Source organism: Lytechinus pictus, chromosome 1, assembly GCF_037042905.1.
Source record: "Lytechinus pictus isolate F3 Inbred chromosome 1, Lp3.0, whole genome shotgun sequence".
Classification (NCBI taxonomy): domain Eukaryota; kingdom Metazoa; phylum Echinodermata; class Echinoidea; order Temnopleuroida; family Toxopneustidae; genus Lytechinus; species Lytechinus pictus.
This window is the reverse complement of record NC_087245.1, coordinates 20311362-20323834: the sequence shown is the minus strand read 5'-3', so window position 1 is coordinate 20323834 and position 12473 is coordinate 20311362.

Sequence of the window (12473 nt, the reverse complement as noted above, 5' to 3'; positions counted from 1 at the left end):
TATCCTGATATCTACACAGAATTTACATACACCTTTATATTACAATTGACAGGGACCTATATTGTCATTGCATTCACTGTTGGGCTCTATGCAGGTAGAATTTGTATACATCCATATATAGTGAAAATAACATGTAAGGGTAACACATTAAAATGGGTCATTGCATAGAAAATAGGCATTTTCAATGCATTTCTTTGTGCTAGTGTGAGTGTACAGATATAAAAGAATAGCAAAGTAGCTATTCAAAAAAAAAAAATACATATGTCATATAATATAGGTTCCACGAGCCTAATTACATCAGGAGGGCTAAAGATATTCGTTCGACCCAACCCATTCGAATTTTTGTCAATTTGATATTGCTGATTGACAAAAATGTATGAATGTGATTCAAAATCTAACACTGATTCTAGAAATGGTAACTACTGAACTTACTTCGCCCAAATTGGGAAGATAAATAAGTGACTTGGAACTATTTTTTGACTGGCGGAATAATTAGGGCTATTTTACTGTTTCAGTTGAAGAATTCGATCGATTCATAGTTATCTTCATAAATGGCGATTTATTTTTAAAATGAGCTGGCTACGGTACCCTTTCCTGGTCAGATTTGGAATGTCAGATATATATCCTATCCATTGGTAGTAAACATTCCACCCTCTAATTTCACATTTATTTTTTATGAATTTTTCAAAAGTGCCATCTTAACACACAAGTCTATGGGGAATGTTTTACGCGCGTGACACCTGTAAGTAATATGAGAAATCTAGCTAGTAGTGGATGGAATACCTGGCCAAACTCTTCAGTAGCAAACAATTTCTCACTGATATCAATATGTTTAGTCATCTAGTGGTGCAAAAAAATGGATTTAATGGCTAGCAGAGCTACATCAGGTAAAGTTATAGTAGGTCTGTGTAGCCTAGGAATGTATGTAGATTGGTCAATGTATAGAGTCAAGGCCTCTTTATGTTCTGATTTATCATTGTTTTGTGTTAGTGTACATCACCTACTTAGCATAAGAAAGACCTTTAGAAATTGCTCATGTTAAAATTGTTCTTAGGAAGGGGGTAGGTAGAGAGGAGATAGAACTTTAAAAACTTTACTGAAGAGAACTAGAGTGGTACCTTCAAGAAGGTATTTAGAAAAGGGCACAGAGTAAGGTAAGGTATCTAATAGTGCTCAGCTAAGGAGGGAGGGGGGGGGGGGCTGCTGTGTGCTGCAATCTTAGTATAGCCCCCCCCCCCCCCTCTTTATTAAACCATGTCATTTATAAAATTATCTTTCTTTCTCTCTCTCTCTCTCTCTCTCTCTCTATATTTATGTATATATTATCCTTCTTACATTTGAGAGGCAACAGCCCTAGGAAGATTTTGAATAGGTCAAATGCAAATATAATAAAGTAGTATCTCATTCTTTTATTGTTTCCTCATCCAATCTCATGTATATATGTTTGGGGCAGTTCTGGTATCCTGATATCTACACAGAATTTACATACACCTTTATATTACAATTGACAGGGACCTATATTGTCATTGCATTCACTGTTGGGCTCTATGCAGGTAGAATTTGTATACATCCATATATAGTGAAAATAACATGTATGGGTAACACATTAAAATGGGTCATTGCATAGAAAATAGGCATTTTCAATGCATTTCTTTGTGCTAGTGTGAGTGTACAGATATAAAAGAATAGCAAAGTAGCTATTCAAAAAAAAAAAATACATATGTCATATAATATAGGTTCCACGAGCCTAATTACATCAGGAGGGCTAAAGATATTCGTTCGACCCAACCCATTCGAATTTTTGTCAATTTGATATTGCTGATTGACAAAAATGTATGAATATGATTCAAAATCTAACACTGATTCTAGAAATGGTAACTACTGAACTTACTTCGCCCAAATTGGGAAGATAAATAAGTGACTTGGAACTATTTTTTGACTGGCGGAATAATTAGGGCTATTTTACTGTTTCAGTTGAAGAATTCGATCGATTCATAGTTATCTTCATAAATGGCGATTTATTTTTAAAATGAGCTGGCTACGGTACCCTTTCCTGGTCAGATTTGGAATGTCAGATATATATCCTATCCATTGGTAGTAAACATTCCACCCTCTAATTTCACATTTATTTTTTATGAATTTTTCAAAAGTGCCATCTTAACACACAAGTCTATGGGGAATGTTTTACGCGCGTGACACCTGTAAGTAATATGAGAAATCTAGCTAGTAGTGGATGGAATACCTGGCCAAACTCTTCAGTAGCAAACAATTTCTCACTGATATCAATATGTTTAGTCATCTAGTGGTGCAAAAAAATGGATTTAATGGCTAGCAGAGCTACATCAGGTAAAGTTATAGTAGGTCTGTGTAGCCTAGGAATGTATGTAGATTGGTCAATGTATAGAGTCAAGGCCTCTTTATGTTCTGATTTATCATTGTTTTGTGTTAGTGTACATCACCTACTTAGCATAAGAAAGACCTTTAGAAATTGCTCATGTTAAAATTGTTCTTAGGAAGGGGGTAGGTAGAGAGGAGATAGAACTTTAAAAACTTTACTGAAGAGAACTAGAGTGGTACCTTCAAGAAGGTATTTAGAAAAGGGCACAGAGTAAGGTAAGGTATCTAATAGTGCTCAGCTAAGGAGGGAGGGGGGGGGCTGCTGTGTGCTGCAATCTTAGTATAGCCCCCCCCCCCTCTTTATTAAACCATGTCATTTATAAAATTATCTTTCTTTCTCTCTCTCTCTCTCTCTCTCTCTCTATATTTATGTATATATTATCCTTCTTACATTTGAGAGGCAACAGCCCTAGGAAGATTTTGAATAGGTCAAATGCAAATATAATAAAGTAGTATCTCATTCTTTTATTGTTTCCTCATCCAATCTCATGTATATATGTTTGGGGCAGTTCTGGTATCCTGATATCTACACAGAATTTACATACACCTTTATATTACAATTGACAGGGACCTATATTGTCATTGCATTCACTGTTGGGCTCTATGCAGGTAGAATTTGTATACATCCATATATAGTGAAAATAACATGTATGGGTAACACATTAAAATGGGTCATTGCATAGAAAATAGGCATTTTCAATGCATTTCTTTGTGCTAGTGTGAGTGTACAGATATAAAAGAATAGCAAAGTAGCTATTCAAAAAAAAAAAATACATATGTCATATAATATAGGTTCCACGAGCCTAATTACATCAGGAGGGCTAAAGATATTCGTTCGACCCAACCCATTCGAATTTTTGTCAATTTGATATTGCTGATTGACAAAAATGTATGAATATGATTCAAAATCTAACACTGATTCTAGAAATGGTAACTACTGAACTTACTTCGCCCAAATTGGGAAGATAAATAAGTGACTTGGAACTATTTTTTGACTGGCGGAATAATTAGGGCTATTTTACTGTTTCAGTTGAAGAATTCGATCGATTCATAGTTATCTTCATAAATGGCGATTTATTTTTAAAATGAGCTGGCTACGGTACCCTTTCCTGGTCAGATTTGGAATGTCAGATATATATCCTATCCATTGGTAGTAAACATTCCACCCTCTAATTTCACATTTATTTTTTATGAATTTTTCAAAAGTGCCATCTTAACACACAAGTCTATGGGGAATGTTTTACGCGCGTGACACCTGTAAGTAATATGAGAAATCTAGCTAGTAGTGGATGGAATACCTGGCCAAACTCTTCAGTAGCAAACAATTTCTCACTGATATCAATATGTTTAGTCATCTAGTGGTGCAAAAAAATGGATTTAATGGCTAGCAGAGCTACATCAGGTAAAGTTATAGTAGGTCTGTGTAGCCTAGGAATGTATGTAGATTGGTCAATGTATAGAGTCAAGGCCTCTTTATGTTCTGATTTATCATTGTTTTGTGTTAGTGTACATCACCTACTTAGCATAAGAAAGACCTTTAGAAATTGCTCATGTTAAAATTGTTCTTAGGAAGGGGGTAGGTAGAGAGGAGATAGAACTTTAAAAACTTTACTGAAGAGAACTAGAGTGGTACCTTCAAGAAGGTATTTAGAAAAGGGCACAGAGTAAGGTAAGGTATCTAATAGTGCTCAGCTAAGGAGGGAGGGGGGGGGGGCTGCTGTGTGCTGCAATCTTAGTATAGCCCCCCCCCCCCTCTTTATTAAACCATGTCATTTATAAAATTATCTTTCTTTCTCTCTCTCTCTCTCTCTCTCTCTCTATATTTATGTATATATTATCCTTCTTACATTTGAGAGGCAACAGCCCTAGGAAGATTTTGAATAGGTCAAATGCAAATATAATAAAGTAGTATCTCATTCTTTTATTGTTTCCTCATCCAATCTCATGTATATATGTTTGGGGCAGTTCTGGTATCCTGATATCTACACAGAATTTACATACACCTTTATATTACAATTGACAGGGACCTATATTGTCATTGCATTCACTGTTGGGCTCTATGCAGGTAGAATTTGTATACATCCATATATAGTGAAAATAACATGTAAGGGTAACACATTAAAATGGGTCATTGCATAGAAAATAGGCATTTTCAATGCATTTCTTTGTGCTAGTGTGAGTGTACAGATATAAAAGAATAGCAAAGTAGCTATTCAAAAAAAAAAAATACATATGTCATATAATATAGGTTCCACGAGCCTAATTACATCAGGAGGGCTAAAGATATTCGTTCGACCCAACCCATTCGAATTTTTGTCAATTTGATATTGCTGATTGACAAAAATGTATGAATGTGATTCAAAATCTAACACTGATTCTAGAAATGGTAACTACTGAACTTACTTCGCCCAAATTGGGAAGATAAATAAGTGACTTGGAACTATTTTTTGACTGGCGGAATAATTAGGGCTATTTTACTGTTTCAGTTGAAGAATTCGATCGATTCATAGTTATCTTCATAAATGGCGATTTATTTTTAAAATGAGCTGGCTACGGTACCCTTTCCTGGTCAGATTTGGAATGTCAGATATATATCCTATCCATTGGTAGTAAACATTCCACCCTCTAATTTCACATTTATTTTTTATGAATTTTTCAAAAGTGCCATCTTAACACACAAGTCTATGGGGAATGTTTTACGCGCGTGACACCTGTAAGTAATATGAGAAATCTAGCTAGTAGTGGATGGAATACCTGGCCAAACTCTTCAGTAGCAAACAATTTCTCACTGATATCAATATGTTTAGTCATCTAGTGGTGCAAAAAAATGGATTTAATGGCTAGCAGAGCTACATCAGGTAAAGTTATAGTAGGTCTGTGTAGCCTAGGAATGTATGTAGATTGGTCAATGTATAGAGTCAAGGCCTCTTTATGTTCTGATTTATCATTGTTTTGTGTTAGTGTACATCACCTACTTAGCATAAGAAAGACCTTTAGAAATTGCTCATGTTAAAATTGTTCTTAGGAAGGGGGTAGGTAGAGAGGAGATAGAACTTTAAAAACTTTACTGAAGAGAACTAGAGTGGTACCTTCAAGAAGGTATTTAGAAAAGGGCACAGAGTAAGGTAAGGTATCTAATAGTGCTCAGCTAAGGAGGGAGGGGGGGGGGGCTGCTGTGTGCTGCAATCTTAGTATAGCCCCCCCCCCCCTCTTTATTAAACCATGTCATTTATAAAATTATCTTTCTTTCTCTCTCTCTCTCTCTCTCTCTCTCTATATTTATGTATATATTATCCTTCTTACATTTGAGAGGCAACAGCCCTAGGAAGATTTTGAATAGGTCAAATGCAAATATAATAAAGTAGTATCTCATTCTTTTATTGTTTCCTCATCCAATCTCATGTATATATGTTTGGGGCAGTTCTGGTATCCTGATATCTACACAGAATTTACATACACCTTTATATTACAATTGACAGGGACCTATATTGTCATTGCATTCACTGTTGGGCTCTATGCAGGTAGAATTTGTATACATCCATATATAGTGAAAATAACATGTATGGGTAACACATTAAAATGGGTCATTGCATAGAAAATAGGCATTTTCAATGCATTTCTTTGTGCTAGTGTGAGTGTACAGATATAAAAGAATAGCAAAGTAGCTATTCAAAAAAAAAAAATACATATGTCATATAATATAGGTTCCACGAGCCTAATTACATCAGGAGGGCTAAAGATATTCGTTCGACCCAACCCATTCGAATTTTTGTCAATTTGATATTGCTGATTGACAAAAATGTATGAATATGATTCAAAATCTAACACTGATTCTAGAAATGGTAACTACTGAACTTACTTCGCCCAAATTGGGAAGATAAATAAGTGACTTGGAACTATTTTTTGACTGGCGGAATAATTAGGGCTATTTTACTGTTTCAGTTGAAGAATTCGATCGATTCATAGTTATCTTCATAAATGGCGATTTATTTTTAAAATGAGCTGGCTACGGTACCCTTTCCTGGTCAGATTTGGAATGTCAGATATATATCCTATCCATTGGTAGTAAACATTCCACCCTCTAATTTCACATTTATTTTTTATGAATTTTTCAAAAGTGCCATCTTAACACACAAGTCTATGGGGAATGTTTTACGCGCGTGACACCTGTAAGTAATATGAGAAATCTAGCTAGTAGTGGATGGAATACCTGGCCAAACTCTTCAGTAGCAAACAATTTCTCACTGATATCAATATGTTTAGTCATCTAGTGGTGCAAAAAAATGGATTTAATGGCTAGCAGAGCTACATCAGGTAAAGTTATAGTAGGTCTGTGTAGCCTAGGAATGTATGTAGATTGGTCAATGTATAGAGTCAAGGCCTCTTTATGTTCTGATTTATCATTGTTTTGTGTTAGTGTACATCACCTACTTAGCATAAGAAAGACCTTTAGAAATTGCTCATGTTAAAATTGTTCTTAGGAAGGGGGTAGGTAGAGAGGAGATAGAACTTTAAAAACTTTACTGAAGAGAACTAGAGTGGTACCTTCAAGAAGGTATTTAGAAAAGGGCACAGAGTAAGGTAAGGTATCTAATAGTGCTCAGCTAAGGAGGGAGGGGGGGGGGGCTGCTGTGTGCTGCAATCTTAGTATAGCCCCCCCCCCCTCTTTATTAAACCATGTCATTTATAAAATTATCTTTCTTTCTCTCTCTCTCTCTCTCTCTCTCTCTATATTTATGTATATATTATCCTTCTTACATTTGAGAGGCAACAGCCCTAGGAAGATTTTGAATAGGTCAAATGCAAATATAATAAAGTAGTATCTCATTCTTTTATTGTTTCCTCATCCAATCTCATGTATATATGTTTGGGGCAGTTCTGGTATCCTGATATCTACACAGAATTTACATACACCTTTATATTACAATTGACAGGGACCTATATTGTCATTGCATTCACTGTTGGGCTCTATGCAGGTAGAATTTGTATACATCCATATATAGTGAAAATAACATGTATGGGTAACACATTAAAATGGGTCATTGCATAGAAAATAGGCATTTTCAATGCATTTCTTTGTGCTAGTGTGAGTGTACAGATATAAAAGAATAGCAAAGTAGCTATTCAAAAAAAAAAAATACATATGTCATATAATATAGGTTCCACGAGCCTAATTACATCAGGAGGGCTAAAGATATTCGTTCGACCCAACCCATTCGAATTTTTGTCAATTTGATATTGCTGATTGACAAAAATGTATGAATGTGATTCAAAATCTAACACTGATTCTAGAAATGGTAACTACTGAACTTACTTCGCCCAAATTGGGAAGATAAATAAGTGACTTGGAACTATTTTTTGACTGGCGGAATAATTAGGGCTATTTTACTGTTTCAGTTGAAGAATTCGATCGATTCATAGTTATCTTCATAAATGGCGATTTATTTTTAAAATGAGCTGGCTACGGTACCCTTTCCTGGTCAGATTTGGAATGTCAGATATATATCCTATCCATTGGTAGTAAACATTCCACCCTCTAATTTCACATTTATTTTTTATGAATTTTTCAAAAGTGCCATCTTAACACACAAGTCTATGGGGAATGTTTTACGCGCGTGACACCTGTAAGTAATATGAGAAATCTAGCTAGTAGTGGATGGAATACCTGGCCAAACTCTTCAGTAGCAAACAATTTCTCACTGATATCAATATGTTTAGTCATCTAGTGGTGCAAAAAAATGGATTTAATGGCTAGCAGAGCTACATCAGGTAAAGTTATAGTAGGTCTGTGTAGCCTAGGAATGTATGTAGATTGGTCAATGTATAGAGTCAAGGCCTCTTTATGTTCTGATTTATCATTGTTTTGTGTTAGTGTACATCACCTACTTAGCATAAGAAAGACCTTTAGAAATTGCTCATGTTAAAATTGTTCTTAGGAAGGGGATAGGTAGAGAGGAGATAGAACTTTAAAAACTTTACTGAAGAGAACTAGAGTGGTACCTTCAAGAAGGTATTTAGAAAAGGGCACAGAGTAAGGTAAGGTATCTAATAGTGCTCAGCTAAGGAGGGAGGGGGGGGGGGGGCTGCTGTGTGCTGCAATCTTAGTATAGCCCCCCCCCCCCTCTTTATTAAACCATGTCATTTATAAAATTATCTTTCTTTCTCTCTCTCTCTCTCTCTCTCTCTCTATATTTATGTATATATTATCCTTCTTACATTTGAGAGGCAACAGCCCTAGGAAGATTTTGAATAGGTCAAATGCAAATATAATAAAGTAGTATCTCATTCTTTTATTGTTTCCTCATCCAATCTCATGTATATATGTTTGGGGCAGTTCTGGTATCCTGATATCTACACAGAATTTACATACACCTTTATATTACAATTGACAGGGACCTATATTGTCATTGCATTCACTGTTGGGCTCTATGCAGGTAGAATTTGTATACATCCATATATAGTGAAAATAACATGTAAGGGTAACACATTAAAATGGGTCATTGCATAGAAAATAGGCATTTTCAATGCATTTCTTTGTGCTAGTGTGAGTGTACAGATATAAAAGAATAGCAAAGTAGCTATTCAAAAAAAAAAAATACATATGTCATATAATATAGGTTCCACGAGCCTAATTACATCAGGAGGGCTAAAGATATTCGTTCGACCCAACCCATTCGAATTTTTGTCAATTTGATATTGCTGATTGACAAAAATGTATGAATGTGATTCAAAATCTAACACTGATTCTAGAAATGGTAACTACTGAACTTACTTCGCCCAAATTGGGAAGATAAATAAGTGACTTGGAACTATTTTTTGACTGGCGGAATAATTAGGGCTATTTTACTGTTTCAGTTGAAGAATTCGATCGATTCATAGTTATCTTCATAAATGGCGATTTATTTTTAAAATGAGCTGGCTACGGTACCCTTTCCTGGTCAGATTTGGAATGTCAGATATATATCCTATCCATTGGTAGTAAACATTCCACCCTCTAATTTCACATTTATTTTTTATGAATTTTTCAAAAGTGCCATCTTAACACACAAGTCTATGGGGAATGTTTTACGCGCGTGACACCTGTAAGTAATATGAGAAATCTAGCTAGTAGTGGATGGAATACCTGGCCAAACTCTTCAGTAGCAAACAATTTCTCACTGATATCAATATGTTTAGTCATCTAGTGGTGCAAAAAAATGGATTTAATGGCTAGCAGAGCTACATCAGGTAAAGTTATAGTAGGTCTGTGTAGCCTAGGAATGTATGTAGATTGGTCAATGTATAGAGTCAAGGCCTCTTTATGTTCTGATTTATCATTGTTTTGTGTTAGTGTACATCACCTACTTAGCATAAGAAAGACCTTTAGAAATTGCTCATGTTAAAATTGTTCTTAGGAAGGGGATAGGTAGAGAGGAGATAGAACTTTAAAAACTTTACTGAAGAGAACTAGAGTGGTACCTTCAAGAAGGTATTTAGAAAAGGGCACAGAGTAAGGTAAGGTATCTAATAGTGCTCAGCTAAGGAGGGAGGGGGGGGGGGGCTGCTGTGTGCTGCAATCTTAGTATAGCCCCCCCCCCCCTCTTTATTAAACCATGTCATTTATAAAATTATCTTTCTTTCTCTCTCTCTCTCTCTCTCTCTCTCTATATTTATGTATATATTATCCTTCTTACATTTGAGAGGCAACAGCCCTAGGAAGATTTTGAATAGGTCAAATGCAAATATAATAAAGTAGTATCTCATTCTTTTATTGTTTCCTCATCCAATCTCATGTATATATGTTTGGGGCAGTTCTGGTATCCTGATATCTACACAGAATTTACATACACCTTTATATTACAATTGACAGGGACCTATATTGTCATTGCATTCACTGTTGGGCTCTATGCAGGTAGAATTTGTATACATCCATATATAGTGAAAATAACATGTAAGGGTAACACATTAAAATGGGTCATTGCATAGAAAATAGGCATTTTCAATGCATTTCTTTGTGCTAGTGTGAGTGTACAGATATAAAAGAATAGCAAAGTAGCTATTCAAAAAAAAAAAATACATATGTCATATAATATAGGTTCCACGAGCCTAATTACATCAGGAGGGCTAAAGATATTCGTTCGACCCAACCCATTCGAATTTTTGTCAATTTGATATTGCTGATTGACAAAAATGTATGAATGTGATTCAAAATCTAACACTGATTCTAGAAATGGTAACTACTGAACTTACTTCGCCCAAATTGGGAAGATAAATAAGTGACTTGGAACTATTTTTTGACTGGCGGAATAATTAGGGCTATTTTACTGTTTCAGTTGAAGAATTCGATCGATTCATAGTTATCTTCATAAATGGCGATTTATTTTTAAAATGAGCTGGCTACGGTACCCTTTCCTGGTCAGATTTGGAATGTCAGATATATATCCTATCCATTGGTAGTAAACATTCCACCCTCTAATTTCACATTTATTTTTTATGAATTTTTCAAAAGTGCCATCTTAACACACAAGTCTATGGGGAATGTTTTACGCGCGTGACACCTGTAAGTAATATGAGAAATCTAGCTAGTAGTGGATGGAATACCTGGCCAAACTCTTCAGTAGCAAACAATTTCTCACTGATATCAATATGTTTAGTCATCTAGTGGTGCAAAAAAATGGATTTAATGGCTAGCAGAGCTACATCAGGTAAAGTTATAGTAGGTCTGTGTAGCCTAGGAATGTATGTAGATTGGTCAATGTATAGAGTCAAGGCCTCTTTATGTTCTGATTTATCATTGTTTTGTGTTAGTGTACATCACCTACTTAGCATAAGAAAGACCTTTAGAAATTGCTCATGTTAAAATTGTTCTTAGGAAGGGGGTAGGTAGAGAGGAGATAGAACTTTAAAAACTTTACTGAAGAGAACTAGAGTGGTACCTTCAAGAAGGTATTTAGAAAAGGGCACAGAGTAAGGTAAGGTATCTAATAGTGCTCAGCTAAGGAGGGAGGGGGGGGGGCTGCTGTGTGCTGCAATCTTAGTATAGCCCCCCCCCCCCTCTTTATTAAACCATGTCATTTATAAAATTATCTTTCTTTCTCTCTCTCTCTCTCTCTCTCTCTCTATATTTATGTATATATTATCCTTCTTACATTTGAGAGGCAACAGCCCTAGGAAGATTTTGAATAGGTCAAATGCAAATATAATAAAGTAGTATCTCATTCTTTTATTGTTTCCTCATCCAATCTCATGTATATATGTTTGGGGCAGTTCTGGTATCCTGATATCTACACAGAATTTACATACACCTTTATATTACAATTGACAGGGACCTATATTGTCATTGCATTCACTGTTGGGCTCTATGCAGGTAGAATTTGTATACATCCATATATAGTGAAAATAACATGTATGGGTAACACATTAAAATGGGTCATTGCATAGAAAATAGGCATTTTCAATGCATTTCTTTGTGCTAGTGTGAGTGTACAGATATAAAAGAATAGCAAAGTAGCTATTCAAAAAAAAAAAATACATATGTCATATAATATAGGTTCCACGAGCCTAATTACATCAGGAGGGCTAAAGATATTCGTTCGACCCAACCCATTCGAATTTTTGTCAATTTGATATTGCTGATTGACAAAAATGTATGAATGTGATTCAAAATCTAACACTGATTCTAGAAATGGTAACTACTGAACTTACTTCGCCCAAATTGGGAAGATAAATAAGTGACTTGGAACTATTTTTTGACTGGCGGAATAATTAGGGCTATTTTACTGTTTCAGTTGAAGAATTCGATCGATTCATAGTTATCTTCATAAATGGCGATTTATTTTTAAAATGAGCTGGCTACGGTACCCTTTCCTGGTCAGATTTGGAATGTCAGATATATATCCTATCCATTGGTAGTAAACATTCCACCCTCTAATTTCACATTTATTTTTTATGAATTTTTCAAAAGTGCCATCTTAACACACAAGTCTATGGGGAATGTTTTACGCGCGTGACACCTGTAAGTAATATGAGAAATCTAGCTAGTAGTGGATGGAATACCTGGCCAAACTCTTCAGTAGCAAACAATTTCTCACTGATAT